Raw genomic sequence first — 17,061 nt, forward strand, 5'->3', positions numbered from 1 at the left:
GATGGTGGATGGAGTGTTTGATAATTATTTTGGGCCCCGATGATCGTTTTTCACTTTACCTATCAAGTGATCAACCACCCCGACCCGGTCTTGATTGTTAATTAGCACAATTCACCTTAACTCAATGTGGAAATTCCTTGGGCAAAGTCACAAGTGAAAATCACAAAGGCTTCGGCAAAGGGCAGATGTAACACCCCGTTTTCCCGTGCGCGTCTAAAGGTACGTACTTAATCAATAGTACGCTTATAACTTATTCGTTATGTGATTAAATGAACTAAAGTGTTAGCTAGGTGTAAGTGCATATATGTATATGTGTGTATATATATATGGGTATATTCGAATGCGTGCGTGTACGCGTATATGAATGTGACGTGATGGCGTTGAGTCGTGTGAGACTTAAGGTTGAAGTTTAGACGTGCATAGGAAGGGTGAATGAGGTGTGCTAGTTGTTGAACCCTTGATTCATGTTAAATTGTCAAAGTGACCAGACCTAGGCTAACGCCGCGCCGCGACAAACGGGTCCGCGCCGCGACCATTGAAGCAAACCAGGATCAGAAAAGAGGGTCAAGAGTATTCATTTTTCCTTCGATTCGTCGCACCGCGACGAATGGCGCCGCGCCGCGGCATCCCTGCAGATCAGACTCCGAATTCTGCTCAAATTAAATAGGGTTTAGGGGCAATTTGGTCTTTTTGCGTGTAGATCTGTTTGGAGCTTTTAATATCAGCCACTTGTTCTCCATTTCTTATTTCTTTTCCATTTTCTTTCACATTTTCCTCTCAAATCCTAAAACCCACTTAGATTAAACTCAAGATTTGAAGGTGAAGTTTTGTGAATCAATCCTAGAAGAAAGAATTAAAGTTGCTCTCCTTGCTATTAGCTACAAGAGGATAGTTTTGGTAAGTCTCAACTCTAAGTTTTGAGTTTCCTTTAGTTTAAGCTAGGGTTTGGTTCATATGGAACTTGTGTGACCCATTTGAGGGTTAAATGGGTGGATTTTGGGTTGGATTGTTAAAAGGAAACCCTAAATAGCTATTATCTAGGGTTTGGTCTTGTGATTTGAGTTTGTAAGTGCTAAGTGAGGTTGTTAGTCACTAATGCACTTTTAAAAGGATGAAAGAATTTTTAATGTGTAAGTTTGACTTGGTTTGTGAGTCAAAGAGTCAAAAGAGCACTAGTTGACCTAATCGGGTGAAGTGGTTATAAAATACACCAAGTTTATGTTAGTTGATGTTAATAGACCCTAATCACTAGCCTTAAGTGATCTATGACGAGGCGTGGCCATTAATGGGCGGTTTTGGTGTAGTTGAGTCATTTAATGCAATCAGGTCATTAAATGCTCAAGGGTTAGAAGTTGGCATTTAATTCAACTAGATTGTATGTTAATAAAATGCATAATGTAATAGGTACGTTACATTGAAGGTTTGCAAGCTCGGTTAGCTTCCACAAGAGTCTTGAGGTGAGTGGAATGATCATGCATATGTGTATATAATGTATTTACTTGTACGAGATTCGATGTGGGTTTAAGTTCGAGCGGTCGATACCACATCGGGTCAATATATGATATGGGTTTAAGTTCGGGCGTTCGATGCCATGTCATATATGTGTGTGGGCATGTAGTGTGGGTTTAAAGTTCGGGCGTTCGATACCACATTACACGTGACGGGTGGGTTTAAAGTTCGGGCGATCGATACCACTCCGGGGTTAGTGTTATAATTTGTTGTGCACTAACGGTTGTTGGGAACACCAATGGGAAATTCGAAGTACCATTCCTTGTACTATTGGTTAACCATGGCTATGTGTTTGTTGTGTGGTGTTTTCACATTATTCGAGTTATATATGTTATCGTTGTGCTAGCTTGTGGTCTTGGAGATTTAGCGTTATGCCTTGCGTTGGTATGTCTTTTAAATTGCTAGCGTGTATGAGGTAATTGTGTATGTGATTGCATGTAAGTAGGTTATATATGTATGTGTATAATTATTGCATTCACTAAGCGTTAGCTTACCCTCTCGTTGTTTATCTTTTTAGATGCAGGCGCAGTTAAGGGCAAGGGGGTTATCGGACATTAGGTGTCCCGTGATGATGCTTTGTTGGAGTTTTGATGTTGGCCTAATGTTTTGGGTAGTTTAGTCCCAAACCATGCTCGAAGTGTCGTTTGGATTGTAAACTATCATTTGCAATGGGTCAAACTTGTACTAAACTTTATTCGTGGCCCTCGTGCCCTTTTGTAAACAATTAATTGTTGTGCGTTTTAAATGGAACTCGTGAAATGGGTTACATATTTATTTGGCGTGTAATTGTGTTGTATATATAAAAAAAAATTATCGTATGGATTACGAGTTGGGTTGTTACAAGTGGTATCAGAGCATGGTCTAAGGGATTTAGGTGAATTGAGATAGGCGCCTAGACTTAGACTTTTGTGTTGTGGAATTATATGAGGGACTTGTAGGACTACGGGTCAGTGCGGGGTTTGATTAGTTCTTTGATGCATAAGTGGACAACTATGCTATGTTATGATGTTACTAATCATGTGTTGTTGTTTTGAACATCGAGCAAGATGGTTGTGACATGTTTAAGCATGGCACGGCATGTGAGCGTAATAGTGAGTCGCGACTATTATTACGGTTGCAAGTCAAGTCAAGCAAGGATGTGCGACAAGTATCGAGCTAGATGTGGTGTGTGTGCGGTCATATGCATATGTATATATGTGTATTAAATTGTTGGTAATGTCTAATCCATTTTTAATCTTTAGAATGAAGACGAGAAACGGAACGAATACGAATGGCAATGGTGGTCCCTCTCATGTGGAGGAAGATGAGATGACTACCAAGATTGAGACCACTTTAGAAAACTATGTTTCGGTTTTCTCACGAAGGGTTAAACAAATATTCGAAGAGTTGGTTTCGGAACAAATTGTCGATATGATTCAAGAACGGATGACTAATGCCGTTAAAGAAGAAGTTGAAAGGAGGTTTCCTAGACCTCAAAATGTGGGCGAGTTGGAGTTTAGCTATAAGAACTTCTTGGCGACTAAGCCTCCTCACTTTCACGGGGATCCCGACCCCATGAAGAGTGCGGCTTGGATTTCCGATGTTGAAGGTTGTTTTCGCACGACTGAGTGCCCTCCCGAAAAGAAAACAAGGCTAGCTACTAGTTTGTTAAGGGGCCATGCTAAAGATTGGCTCGATGGCAAGATTGATATGGTGGGTGATGCGGCTTTTGTGGGTTATCTTGGGAGGATTTCAAGAAGGAGTTTTTCCTTGAATATCATACGCAAGCGGATCTTTCCAAATTGCGCAACGAGTTAAGGAACATGCGTCAAGGGTCCTTGGACCTAAACACTCTTAAAACCAACTTTCTCGCTAAGGCACGTTTTTGCCCCGAGGATGTGGGGAACGATCAATTGTTAATGGAAGACTTTCATGCGACCCTTAGAGATGATTTGTGTGACGACCCGGAAATTTCCGACCAAATTAAAACTTAATCTTTATATGTTCCAACACAATAAGCAAAGCCTGTAATGTTGAGTCTCGAAATGTTTGAACTATTTATATAGATTCATTTAACCTGTGACTATTTCCGACGATTCACGAACAATTGTGTGTAAATAAATATGTAAATATATATACATGTATAAATATAAGAGTGCATATTAAGTTGTATTAATAAAATACAAAATAATCATTTGAATTGAAAATGTAAAATAATGTACAAGATAATTAAGATTAAAATTTATTTATGATTTAAACGAATTCTTATTTTTATTTATTATCATTTTTATGATATTATTTAGTTATTTTATTAGAATTATTATTAATATTATTAGGGTATTTACTATTAATATTTATTAAAAATAAAAATAGGGAATCCCATTATGTTAGAAGTAACTATCAATTTTTTTTCTTTTTCTTCACATGAAAATAATTTACGTACTTCATGTCTCCAGTTTGTTACAAGTCTACTTCACAAATCAATTGGAAATCAATTTAACTGTTAAATCATGTACCTAATCACTCTATATAAGTTACAAACTGCAATTTGAGTTGAAAATAAAGAAAACCCAGAAAATATGTACATTCATCTTTTTCACCATATTTTGATTTAGAACAAATTTTCAAAATGTAATAATGCAGTCATGTTAGGAATCGTCTATCTAAACTATCTGTAAGTTTTCAATTCTCAATTCTTTCTATTAATTTCTAATTTGAGAGTCAAAGTTTTGGTTTTCAAAGTCAACTAAGTGTTCTTGAATCAAATTCGAGTTTGTTTTGATATCTCCAGTTAATTTGATGATCCATAAAGATTATAGGAATGATTTGCAACACAATTCATGTTGTAATCATAACCTATAACACTCTTAATCTAAAAATCAATTTTCGAGTTCTTGAGTTCTTCACAGTGATATACACTAACGTGAATTCGAAACAAATTTCAAAAACTAAAAATGTAGAGTTGTTAGGAATCATTTACTTAAACTTCCTGCAAAATCTCAAGTTTCAATTCTTGATAACGAATTCGAATTTGCGAGTCAAAGTTAAATTGTCAAAAGTCAACTGTTTTGTTCTTGGAGAAATTAGAGCTTGTTTTGATGTTTTAAGTTCAATTGACGATTTCAATAGTTTTTAGGAATGATTTTAAACATGTTTCATGTTGTAAAGATTGTCCAAAACGAACTCAAAATTGAAAACAAAATTTTTTTTTCTTGGCTACCAGCAAGCAGTAGGATTTTTTTGTTTTTTTTCTCATTTTTTTTTATATCATGAACACATTTTTATTTTTTGTTTAGAAGTCCTAAAACCATTTTGATGATTGACTATTAAGAATGAAGTTGTTTGATTGTTTAGATTTTGGTGAAGAAGATGAAGTGGGTTGAAACATGTAATAGATAAGTATTTGGGTTTGTATTATAAATCAGAAAAACTGAAATGGAGGAATGGTTAAGGGTGTTGATGAGTGAATGAGAGGTCTCGGGTTCGAGCCCGGCTTGGTGCAATTTTTTTAAAACTGACTCCTAAGGTAGTTTTATACTTTTAAAAATTATTATTATTATTAATATTATTATTATTATCCTTAGGTATTTCTACAATTATTAATTTTACAAAACAAAAGATATATATGTAAATATATTATTACATAAAATATACTAATATTACATAAAATTATGTTTCAACTAATATTATTGATATAACATTAATTAAATATCAAATAAGTATCATAATATATTATAAGAATAATTAATACATAACAAATATATAAACTTAATTGATTTATACTATAATGTGTTAATACTTGATATAGGTTCGTGAATCCGAGGCCAACCCTGCATTGTTCAATGTCGTCATATGTATTTTTACTACAAAATACAGTATTGTGAGTTTCATTTACCTTTTTACCCTTTATATTTTTGGGCTGAGAATACATGCGCAACTTTTATAACTGTTTTACGAAATAGACACAAGTAATCAAAATTACGTTCTATGGTTGAATGATCGAAACTGAATATGCCCCTTTTTATTAAGTCTGGTAATCTAAGAATTAGGGAACAGACACCCTAATTGACGCGAACTCTAAAGATAGATCTATCGGGCCCAACAAGCCCCATCCAAAGTACCGGATGCTTTAGTACTTCGAAATTTATATCATGTCCGAAGGAGGATCCCGGAATGATGGGGATATTCTTATATGCATATTGTGAATGTCGGTTACCAGGTGTTCAATCCATATGAATGATATTTTTGTCTCTATGCATGGGACGTATGATTATGAGAAATGGAAGTATGAAATCTTGTGGTCTATTAAAATTATGAAATGATTCTTTATGATAAACTAATGAACTCACCAACCTTTTGGTTGACACTTCAAAGCATGTTTATTCTCAGGTACGAAAGAAATCTTTCGCTGTGCATTTGCTCATATTAGAGATATTACTTGGAGTCATTCATGACATATTTCAAAAGATGTTGCATTCGAGTCGTTGAGTTCATCAAGATTATTATTAAGTCAATTATATTTGGATATATTATGAAATGCTTTACATGCCTGTCAACTGTTGATGTAACGAAAGTTTGTCTTTTAAAAACGAATGCAATGTTTGTTAAATTTATCATATAGAGGTCAATTACCTCGCGATGTAATCAACTGTTGTGAATCGTTTGTAATCGATATGGACTTCGTCCGGATGGATTAGGACGGGTCTCTACAGTTGGTATCAGAGCGGTGGTCTTAGCGAACCAGGTCTTGCATTAGCGTGCCTAACTGATAGTCGTTAGGATGCATTAGTGAGTCTGGACTTCGACCGTGTCTGCATGTCAAAAGTTTTGCTTATCATTTTTATCGGAAAACATCTGCTTATCATCCTTAGGAAATTACCTACTCATTATTCTTAGTCTAGACACATTTTACTGCATTGACTGCATGAATAGTGTATAGACAAAATTCATATCTTAGCGTATCTGACAATTCATATCTTAGTGTATCTGTTACTGTAGACCTTGCCTGATATCTCTCGTAAATTTCTCCTTAATTTAAGGGATCCTGGTACTATATATATCTATGCAAATTATGCATTGAGAATACCATCTAACTATCAATTGATGCCACTAAACTCTTCATACCAAAAATCTTTCCTGAGATCGTTTAAGATGGCCTCTACGAATCGACCAAGTTCCTCTGACTCCGAAGACAGCGTGACAGGAGCACACCAACCAATCAACTACCGTGATTACTGGAGAAAATGGGGATGGGTTCGCGACATACTCACCCTATGGAGAAAGGAAGAAGGTACTCCATATCAAGAATCAAATCTACCACCAAACCTTGGAGTACTTGACCCGCTCACCGGCGAACCCGTTCGCAATACCGTTTATACCCTATTTGCAAGAATTTTTCGTCTTAAAACTACCATTAATGGAACTAGAGAAGATATCCGACCTCTACCTCACATTGATAAACAACTCGGGTTAGTAGAAGAAGTTAGAGAACTCCGAGCTCGAGTATTAACTTTAGAGAGCACGGTATACAATTTGCAATCATCAACAGTATCACCAACACCAGTAACATCACCAGCCTTAGCACCAATGGCACCAGTACCACCAACAACCCAAGTTTCAACAATCCATGCCTCAACATCTCATTATGTACCTCGAATATAATTATCGTTCCACAAATCATTCTACATCATTTATCTTCGTTCGACATGACGATTATGTAAACTCTAATGTTTTAGAGATTATGTATCATAGTTCTAATCGTAAATCTGATGAGTTTAATATCACATTGACTCATTAAATCCATAATTACATCTGAAGAAAATATATATGTAAATATATTTTCATAAAGATTGTGATTAAAAATTCTTTCGTACAAACTGTTAATGGTAAAAATATTTTAACGGGTAGGTAATACCCGAGAAATATTTAAGATTTCACATTAATAAGTTACATTGTACAGTCTTCGAATCTGATTCAACGGTCGATTACCATCCTACCTACATCTATCGATATACGAATCCGTTCACCACAGAATAACCATTTTCATTCAAATTCAATTTCATATTTGGATTTTTACTTACCAGAATCCAACAAGTGGCATAATGAAGAAATAATGGACACAATAAAAATTGATTAGAAACAGACTAATTAACAATATGGAATTTTGTTAAGAAACCATGCTAACTGTTCCAGCTAACTGTTCCTAGCTAACTGATTACATTCTATTTATCGCATTTTATTTATTGCAATTTAATTATCGCAATTACATTCCCGCAATTTTATTTATTGTCATCTAATTTCTGTTATTTACTTTACGCACTTTAGTTATCGTTATTTAATTCCCGTTATTTATTTTACGCACTTTAAATATCGGGACACGTATACAAGGTTTTGACATATCATATCGATGCATTTATATATATTATTTGGAATCACCATAGACACTCTATATGCAGTAATGATCGAGTTCTCTATACAGGGTTGAGGTTGATTCTATAATAATATATATACTTTGAGTTGTGATCGAGTCTGAGACATGTACACGGGTCCCGATACGTATTAATTAATTCGGATATTATATATTAAGCTATATATGTATTATCGGACTGTTAATTGTGGACTATCAAATATGGACTGTCGACATTGGATAATTAAAATGAATTAAAATATTGATTATAACATATGAAACTAAACATATCTTCAAGTTTGCCACTTGATCTCATCTTAAACCTCATCTGTATCTTGACGATTACAATCTGCGTTCAAACCTTTAATGATTCTTGAAAACACCTCAATCGATAGGATGAATCAACCGCACTTCATCTATGGAAGGAAAGGTTTATGCATATAGTTATGCACCTGAGAAACTCTCGGCAACTGAGTAAAAGTTTAACACGTAGCCGCATCAGATCCTTTGGCATTTATTAGCAAAAATAACTTTGCGATCCCTTTTCAAAGTAGTCAATTTTGTCACAGCTCCAGCAAGTCAACTTTGACTTTTCATTCGAAGTAGCCTTACTATAATCCTGATATATACAATTACCCTTTTTATAACGGAGAATTCTTTTATATTCCACCATATTACCAGAAGACGTACCAGCAGCCTCGTTGTTTTTTTTGGCTTAAATCTCTCTGACAAATCATTATATTTATTCATTGAAACCCTATCATATACTCATCCGCATCTTGTAACGAGAACTGCCATACCAATTACCGGGAATCAGCAAATTTGTATTTTGAGTCTCGCAACGTTTCCACATCAACAGTTATATGTATCCATATAACATTTATCTCTTAGAACTATGATCTTCCATTCTGAAATTCAGAAAAGCACCCAGTCTGTGAATTAATGCTCTAAATTTTGAAAAGTTGAATGAAGCAACAAAAACTATGGATGATTTTAACAGTCAAAAGTTTGATAAAAAAAAAAGATACGTTGGAAAAGCTCAAAAGGAAGTTTGGTACTGAAAAACGAATTGAGCAAACCATGAAGGAGACTCTGAGCAAATTACAAGGACTAAACTTGTACATAAAGAACCATGATGATTCTGTTTCTGATGAAGTCTTTAGTGAATATCTTGCTCCTTATTTATTCTAAATCCTTGCGAAAGGATTTTCTTCATCAACATTCGATCTCAGAAATTCTGAAAATATCATCATAAATATCTTTGATATTTTCGAGAATATTTTCATAACAATTCTTATCTGAAATCATTAATCTCTTCGTGCTATCAGTGTTACATCATATAGAAACTGTTAGTTTCTATATTCTGTAAACTTTCGAGCTTGAAATATGAATGTTATTGAAGTAATGTTGGGAACTAATGCATGAGTTAGTATAATATAATGACACTTGATCAACGTGATTATATTACAGTAAGTCATGCTGAGTTTCTAATGGAATGTGATGATTCACAGATCATAACGTCATCATGTGCCATGTTACACGACTCTTACATTCTACCCAATCTCCAAGTATATCAAGAACATATATTCTTAATAGTTCTATCTTTTTAGATATTCTAGTAATTTGAAAAATCAAGATCGTGCCATTACGATTTTCTTCTAGAACATTAACTATGTTCATTTCAAAATCCATATCTACGAATTCCGGACCATTATTCGCTTGACTTGAAGTCGGGAAGAGGAGACGAAAGTATGGAACTCTTGAATATAAAGAAAATATAAAGCTCGACAACAATACATAAATTACAAACCGTGCATATCAATACGTATTGCCACGTAAAGGCACGGGAAAATTAAAAACACTATAACCCCAAGATAATAGTAGAAGTAAATATAATCCTCCAGTGGCAGATGAAAGAGAAGAATGACAGATATGAAAGTTAAGAGTATATCAAGGATCAGAACTGGATGGAGCATATTAATGAATGCTTTAAAAATATGAATCAGGGGGGAAAGAATGGAAGGTGTGAGCTGTGAAAATAAGGAAACGAAGGGAGTGGATTTATAGTAAAATATCCGACAGAGCAATCGAAACAGATTATTGCATTTAATCAAAGAAGATCTGATTTCCTATATCGCCGAAGAACCAAATCTTATTACGAAGATTTTCTTTAAATCCCATGAATTCCGGAAATCAATCATAACTACGTCATCAGTTCCCTCTCTTGCGATAGCTTCGATTATACTCTTCGCGTAATCAAATTTTTTTTACCTATATTACTCACTGATGATAAAACTCTAATTTCTAGCTCGGATACGTCATGAAAACATACTTATTGTCAGCCATGACCATTCCACTCAAATTTCGGGACGAAATTTCTTTAACGGGTAGGTACTGTGACGACCCGGAAATTTCCGACCAAATTAAAACTTCATCTTTATATGTTCCAACACAATAAGCAAAGCCTGTAATGTTGAGTCTCGAAATGTTTGAACTATTTATATAGATTCATTTAACCTGTGACTATTTCCGACGATTCACGAACAATTGTGTGTAAATAAATATGTAAATATATACATGTATAAATATAAGAGTGCATATTAAGTTGTATTAATAAAATACAAAATAATCATTTGAATTGAAAATGTAAAATAATGTACAAGATAATTAAGATTAAAATTTATTTATGATTTAAACGAATTCTTATTTTTATTTATTATCATTTTTATGATATTATTTAGTTATTTTATTAGAATTATTATTAATATTATTAGGGTATTTACTATTAATATTTATTAAAAATAAAAATAGGGAATCCCATTATGTTAGAAGTAACTATCAATTTTTTTTTCTTTTTCTTCACATGAAAATAATTTACGTACTTCATGTCTCCAGTTTGTTACAAGTCTACTTCACAAATCAATTAGAAATCAATTTAACTGTTAAATCATGTACCTAATCACTCTATATAAGTTACAAAATGCAATTTGAGTTGAAAACAAAGAAAACCCAGAAAATATGTACATTCATCTTTTTCACCATATTTTGATTTAGAACAAATTTTCAAAATGTAATAATGCAGTCATGTTAGGAATCGTCTATCTAAACTATCTGTAAGTTTTCAATCCTCAATTCTTTCTATTAATTTCTAATTTGAGAGTCAAAGTTTTGGTTTTCAAAGTCAACTAAGTGTTCTTGAATCAAATTCGAGTTTGTTTTGATATCTCCAGTTAATTTGATGATCCATAAAGATTATAGGAATGATTTGCAACACAATTCATGTTGTAATCATAACCTATAACACTCTTAATCTAAAAATCAATTTTTGAGTTCTTGAGTTCTTCACAGTGATATACACTAACGTGAATTCGAAACAAATTTCAAAAACTAAAAATGTAGAGTTGTTAGGAATCATTTACTTAAACTTCCTGCAAAATCTCAAGTTCCAATTCTTGATAACGAATTCGAATTTGCGAGTCAAAGTTAAATTGTCAAAAGTCAACTGTCTTGTTCTTGGAGAAATTAGAGCTTGTTTTGATGTTTTAAGTTCAATTGACGATTTCAATAGTTTTTAGGAATGATTTTAAACATGTTTCATGTTGTAAAGATTGTCCAAAACGAACTCAAAATTGAAAAAAAAAAAAAAAATTCTTGGCTACCAGCAAGCAGTAGGATTTTTTTGTTTTTTTTCTCATTTTTTTTATATCATGAACACATTTTTATTTTTTGTTTCATGTTTGTTTAGAAGTCCTAAAACCATTTTGATGATTGACTATTAAGAATGAAGTTGTTTGATTGTTTAGATTTTGGTGAAGAAGATGAAGTGGGTTGAAACATGTAATAGATAAGTATTTGGGTTTGTATTATAAATCAGAAAAACTGAAATGGAGGAATGGTTAAGGGTGTTGATGAGTGAACGAGAGGTCTCGGGTTCGAGCCCGGCTTGGTGCAATTTTTTTAAAACTAACTCCTAAGGTAGTTTTATACTTTTAAAAATTATTATTATTAATAATATTATTATTATTATCCTTAGGTATTTCTACAATTATTAATTTTACAAAACAAAAGATATATATGTAAATATATTATTACATAAAATATACTAATATTACATAAAATTATGTTTCAACTAATATTATTGATATAACATTAATTAAATATCAAATAAGTATCATAATATATTATAAGAATAATTAATACATAACAAATATATAAACTTAATTGATTTATACTATAATGTGTTAATACTTGATATAGGTTCGTGAATCCGAGGCCAACCCTGCATTGTTCAATGTCGTCATATGTATTTTTACTACAAAATACAGTATTGTGAGTTTCATTTACCTTTTTACCCTTTATATTTTTGGGCTGAGAATACATGCGCAACTTTTATAACTGTTTTACTAAATAGACACAAGTAATCGAAATTACGTTCTATGGTTGAATGATCGAAACTGAATATGCCCCTTTTTATTAAGTCTGGTAATCTAAGAATTAGGGAACAGACACCCTAATTGACGCGAACTCTAAAGATAGATCTATCGGGCCCAACAATCCCCATCCAAAGTACCGGATGCTTTAGTACTTCGAAATTTATATCATGTCCGAAGGAGGATCCCTGAATGATGGGGATATTCTTATATGCATATTGTGAATGTCGGTTACCAGGTGTTCAATCCATATGAATGATATTTTTGTCTCTATGCATGAGACATATGATTATGAGAAATGGAAGTATGAAATCTTGTGGTCTATTAAAATTATGAAATGATTCTTTATGATAAACTAATGAACTCACCAACCTTTTGGTTGACACTTTAAAGCATGTTTATTCTCAGGTACGAAAGAAATCTTCCGCTGTGCATTTGCTCATATTAGAGATATTACTTGGAGTCATTCATGACATATTTCAAAAGATGTTGCATTCGAGTCGTTGAGTTCATCAAGATTATTATTAAGTCAATTATATTTGGATATATTATGAAATGCTTTACATGCCTATCAACTGTCGATGTAACGAAAGTTTGTCTTTTAAAAACGAATGCAATGTTTGTAAAATTTATCATATAGAGGTCAATTACCTCGCGATGTAATCAACTATTGTGAATCATTTGTAATCGATATGGACTTCGTCTGGATGGATTAGGACGGGTCTCTACAATTTGAAGGGTAAAATTAGTATTAGTCAGGTTGAGACCTTTGCTAAGCTTTTGGCGGTGGCGAAGGGGTTTGAAGTGCAAGCTCCGAGTCTGGTTAGTTATGCGCCAAGTAAACGAAAGTTCGAAGCTTCTAATTTTTCGAACAAGAAGAGTAAGGGAGCATCCGAAAGTGTCGGTAGCGTGAAGAAGGGTGCTTCTAGTGGTCACATGGTCACTTGTTTCAATTGTGGGTAAAAAGGTCACTACTCTCGTGATTGCCCAAAACCGCGTACTAATGTGATCACATGTTTCAATTGTCAACAAGAAGGGCACCGAAAGTCGGAGTGCCCCGAACTCCGAAATGATTAAGTTAAGAGAATGGAAAAGGCGGCGGGGTCGGCTAGGGGACGTAATTATTTGATGACCAATGACGAAGCCAAGCAATCCAATGAAGTCGTTTCAGGTACTTTTATGGTTAACTCTAATCCGGCAAGGATTCTATTTGATAGCGGTGCAAATTTATCGTTTGTGTCTCCAAAATTTGTGCCTAAACTTAATAAACCGTTAGCTAAGTTAAGTCGTCTGGTAGAAGTCGAAATAGCGGATGGCAAGACGGTGCTAGTGGTTGATGTGTGTAAGAATTGTAATGTTGTGTTTGGTTCCGAGAACTTTAATATTGATCTCATTCCGATGACGTTGGGTGATTTTGATATCGTGGTTGGTATGGATTGGCTCGATCATAATAGAGCCGATATTGTGTGCCATGAAAAATTTATTCGTGTGAAGACCCCAAGTGGGGGAGAGTTAATTATTCATGGTGATAAACGTAGAAGACTTGTACCGGGATGCACTTTTGCACGGGCACGTCGTTTCCTTGTTAGTGGTGGCATGGCTTTTCTTGCCCATGTTGTTGATACTCGTGATGAGCCACCACCAATTTGTGAAATTCCGGTGGTAAGTGAGTTTGAAGATGTTTTTTCGGATGAGTTACCGGGTGTTCCGGCGGAAAGACAAGTCGAATTTCGCATTGAGTTGGTTCCGAGAGCTACTCCCATTGCTAAAACTCCTTATCGTTTAGCACCGACGGAAATGCAAGAATTTTTGAATCAAATTCAAGAGTTACTTGAGAAGGGTTTCATTCGACCGAGTGCTTCTCCATGGGGTGCTCCGGTTTTATTCGTGAAAAAGAAGGATGGAAGTATGCGGATGTGTATCGACTATCGGGAGTTGAACAAGGTGACGATCAAGAATCGTTATCCATTGCCTAGGATTGACGATTTGTTTGACCAACTCCAAGGTGCGACGTATTTCTCAAAAATTGACCTACGGTCCGGCTATCACCAAATGCGGGTCCGTGAGGAAGATATTGAGAAAACTGCCTTTCGAACACGTTACGGGCATTTTGAATTTGTGGTTATGCCTTTTGGTCTTACGAATGCACCGGCGGCATTCATGGATCTTATGAACCGAGTGTGCCAACCTATGTTGGACAAGTCGGTAATTGTGTTCATTGACGATATTCTTGTCTATTCTAAGAGCATGACGGAACATGGACACCACTTGCGCGAAGTATTGAAGACGTTGAGAAAAGAGAAGTTGTATGCTAAATTCTCAAAATGTGAATTTTGGCTAAGGGAGGTTCAATTCCTTGGCCATATTGTGAACAAGGATGGTATTCAAGTGGATCCGGGGAAGATAGAGACGGTGAAGGATTAGGGACGACCGACTACGCCTACGAAAATCCGAAGTTTCCTAGGATTGGCCGGTTACTATCGTCGGTTTATCCAAGACTTTTCCAAGATTGCTTCGCCATTAACTAAGTTGACAAGGAAGAATACGAGATTCAATTGGGAGAACGAGCAAGAAATCGCTTTTCAATTGTTGAAAGAGAAATTGTGTAAAGCTCCGGTCTTAGTATTGCCGGAAGGTGTAGTTGATATGACGGTCTATTGTGATGCTTCTTTGAATGGGCTCGGGTGTGTTCTAATGCAACGAGGTAAAGTCATCGCTTACGCCTCTCGCTAAATAAAGGAACATGAAAAGAGATACCCGACTCATGATCTCGAATTAGCGGCGGTGGTCCATGCTTTGAAAATTTGGCGCCATTACTTGTATGGTGTCAAGTGTACGATTTATTCGGATCACAAGAGTTTGAAACATCTTTTTGATCAACAGGATTTGAATTATCGTCAACGTAGATGGATGGATGTGGTGAAGGATTATGATTGTGAGATACTTTATCATTCGGGCAAAGCGAATGTGGTCGCGGATGCGTTAAGCTGAAAGAGTCACCACCCGGCGTTACGATTGGGATTGTTACGTATGATTATTACTAACGATTTTCTTGAAAAACTTGGTGTGATTCAAATAGAGGCTTACGTTCACAACAAGAATGCGGAACGAATTGTGGGGCAATCGGAATTCATTACGATGGGTTCGCGTGGTTTATTGTCTTTTCAAGAAAGAGTGTGAGTGCCTAAGATGGGTGATTTCCGAAAGGTGCTTCTTGATGAGGCGCACAAGTCTAAGTATTTCATACATCTGGGTGCGACGAAGATGTACCATGATTTGAAGAAAGATTATTGGTGGCCGGGCATGAAACGCGACGTTGTTAAGTATGTTGAGCAATGCGTCACGTGTTTGCAAGTTAAAGCCGAACACCAAAAGCCGTATGGTAAGTTGCAACTGCTAGAAATTTCGATGTGGAAGTGGGAGCATATTACCATGGATTTTATTACCAAGTTGCCGAAAACGACAAGAACCCAATTTGACACTATTTGGGTGATTGTCGATAGATTGACGAAGAGTGCGTTGTTTCTTCCTATTAAAGAAGCAATTTCGTCGGAGGCACTCGCGAAGATGTTCATTAAAGAGGTGATATCGAGACATGGCATTCCCGCGTCTATTGTTTCGGATCGGGACACGCGTTTAACTTCTCGATTTTGGAAGAAGTTTCATGAAGACATGGGTACGAGGGTGAATATGAGTACGGCGTATCATCCTCAAACGAATGGTCAAACCGAACGTACGAATCAAACATTGGAGGATATGTTACGTGCATGTATTATTAAGTTTGGCGGTAGTTGGGACGAACATTTGCCATTGGTGGAATTCTCGTACAATAATAGTTTTCACTCTAGTATTGGAATGCCACCATATGAGATGTTATACGGTAGGAGGTGTCGAATCCCGATTTGTTGGGGTGAAGTGGGTCAAAGGGAAGTCGGGAGCACCGACTTGGTATTGGAGACAAATAGCAAAATCGATATGATTCGGGCTCATTTAAAGGCAGCGCAAGATAGACAAAAGTCTTACGTCGATAAACGTAGGTGACCGATCGAATTTGAAGAAGGCGATATGGTGATGCTTAAGGTTTCTCCATGGAAGGGTATCATTCGGTTTCGAAAACGGGGAAAGTTAGCTCCTCGGTTTATTGGGCCGTTTAAGGTTTTAGCTCGTGTTTGGTGAAGTCGCGTATCGTTTGGAATTACCCGAAGAACTTGCGGGGATCCATAACACATTTCATGTTTCCCACCTCTGTAAGTGTCTTGCGGATGATTCTTCATGGATGCCTTTAGACGAAATTGGGCTAAACAACAAGTTAGAATACGTTGAAGAGCCGATTGCTATACTCGATGAGAAGGTAAAAATGTTGCGTAACAAAGAGGTGAGGACCTTTAAGGTCCAATGGCGTCGTAGTAAAGGTTTCGAGTTTACTTGGGAGCCCGAAGAATTCGTGTTGGTTTACCTTCCCTCGTGTCACGCGGCTTGGATCGCGAGGACGCGCTCCGATTTAAGTGGGGGAGAGTTGTAACACCCCGTTTTCCCGTGCGCATCTAAAGGTACGTACTTAATCAATAGTACACTTATAACTTATTCGTTATGTGATTAAATGAACTAAAGTGTTAGCTAGGTGTAAGTGTATATATGTATATGTGTGTATATATATATGGGTATATTCGAATGCGTGCGTGTACGCGTATATGAATGTGACGTGTTGGCGTTGAGTCGTGTGAGACTTAAGGTTGA

Source organism: Rutidosis leptorrhynchoides, chromosome 7 (genome assembly GCF_046630445.1).
Source record: "Rutidosis leptorrhynchoides isolate AG116_Rl617_1_P2 chromosome 7, CSIRO_AGI_Rlap_v1, whole genome shotgun sequence".
In the NCBI taxonomy this organism is placed as follows: domain Eukaryota; kingdom Viridiplantae; phylum Streptophyta; class Magnoliopsida; order Asterales; family Asteraceae; genus Rutidosis; species Rutidosis leptorrhynchoides.